Source organism: Ipomoea triloba, chromosome 5 (assembly GCF_003576645.1).
Source record: "Ipomoea triloba cultivar NCNSP0323 chromosome 5, ASM357664v1".
Taxonomy (NCBI): domain Eukaryota; kingdom Viridiplantae; phylum Streptophyta; class Magnoliopsida; order Solanales; family Convolvulaceae; genus Ipomoea; species Ipomoea triloba.
The window spans coordinates 4523266-4525519 of NC_044920.1; positions in this window are offsets into that span (position 1 = coordinate 4523266).

The window sequence follows — 2254 nt, forward strand, 5'->3', positions numbered from 1 at the left end:
TCAGCATGTTAACCACAGCAGAGGCGCGAAGCGGTTGAGGTTTCAAAAGCTAAGCAATGAAAAGGGGAAGATGCAAAAGACGCAAATGAGAGGGGAAAGCTCCGGAAAATGACTTCTAGAAAAAAAAAATCCGGAAGTCATTTTCCGGAAAAAGCCCTCTTTTTCCGTTGACTACCCTCTTAATTTCCATTGACCGTGTTTTCCTTCCCCTTACCCCTTGCCAAACACCAGAAACCCGGAAAATAATTTCCGGAAATCATTTTCCGGCTTTCCAAACACACCCTAAATTTGAAAATTTTGGATATATGTTTGCTTGGCGGCAGACTGTTAATGGATAAGCATTATCCATGAGGCAACAAGCAAATTTGAAATTAGAATTTCATATTTCAAGTTTTGAATTCATTGTTAACTGACAATGTTAAGTCTGAATTTTGCCTATAAATAGGCATATTACATGCATGTAAACACACGGCAAAAGGAAGACGAGAAATGATATAAGAGAAAATATCCTTATTTCCTATGGAAATGGTTAAAGGAAATTATTTTTTATTTTCTAATTTTGCTGAGGTTGTTCTAATCAAAGTCTTAGTACTTTTTATAGAGCATACATTGACAAATATCCCCTCGTATTTGCTCTCGTGATTAAATATGTTAAGCAACCAAATTCAATTGTTACACTTTTGATAGGAAATAACTTCAAGGCATATGATCGTATATCCGCTCGGTACATACTCTGTATCCTCTGAGGAACATTACCTACCCCGACCTTGCCTCGTCCGGGTCCGACCCAACCCGAGATATAGAGTTATCCCTTTAGATAATTATTTATTGTGCAGTGCCTTATGAGATCAGATCCAACCTTATCTCTCGGACCGGGACTCTTCGACCGAATGCCGCAACGTAAGAGGAAAGAGGATGAATACCTCCACTACTACTCTGACCGATCTCATTATAAATGGACTTGTCAGGAATCGTCACCCATGTATGCCTATTAGAAGTGGCGCTGACCAAATCAGTGCATGCGGGACACGTGACGAGCATGCCAAGCGACCGACATGTGCTCCCTCTTAACCCCTATAAATAACGCATTAAATGCTTGTTTGGGGACTTGGGGATTTTCTCACCATTATGAAACTGGAGTATTTTTGTTTTAAATGCCACCAACCAATTGCCATCAAAAGAAAAATAGTAAGTTTAATTTTTAATGCATTTTTTTGTTATTTCAAATTCTATATTTTATGAAATAGCGTCGACATCGCACTGTAATTGCGCAGAGATTTATGTAATGACACCGACATTGCACATAAATTGCACATAGATTTATGAAATGATTTTTTTATTATTATTATTAACAAGAGTGGTGGCACTCAAAAATCTAGCTCTTATCTAAGCCTCAACATTTGATATAAATATAATCTAATGATATTGAATAATACTCTACGAGAAACCTAATCGTGTAGTAGCGGAAGTAGAAGTAATTTTGATATTCGGTTATAGTTGATAGAGCGAGGCACGATAGATCGTTAGTCATATTTAATTTATTTGTCCATACAAGACTCTGAACCACATATGGTATATTGGTGTCTATTGAACAGTATGAGTACGGTGAACTATATGTGCTATATAATGGATATCCTATATCTCATCAATCCATGTTTATATAGGCATAATGGTGGAATATGGACAAAACTTAGATGTTCAATCCAACCTATTATTTAATGGGTCTAGTCCACTCGCACCACATAATTAAGGCACACAATATATAATATATATTGTATGAAAAAAGTTTTACAGTCTTCCACTTCAGTGCAAGTACTAGCACAATTCTCATCAAAGATCAAAACACATGAATCATAGTGATATGTCCTCTATTCGACAGAGTAGTATCTTCTATGCATTACACATATTTTAATTCTCCAACTTAAGTACTTTATAAACAAACCGAACGTTTATTTTTGGTACTAACTCTACAGGTTCTCGGTATATCCAAAATATATTTGTGAAGAAGAGCACGAATAACTTCCGGCAGTCAATCGAAGCGGGTCATCCCATTCCTCTCAATAAGGGTTAATTAATTGACTTAATTCTGACTCTTCCGTGGACTACTCTATTTTGTTCTCTATTTAAATATAAGTGATTTTGATGTCCCATTGTCTATGCATTAAGATACCACACTTGGCCTGCAGAATGTTCAGGATTGGTCCATGCATCCCATTTGTACTCTCCGGTTTAGGGTTATGTGTAAGACAAAAGT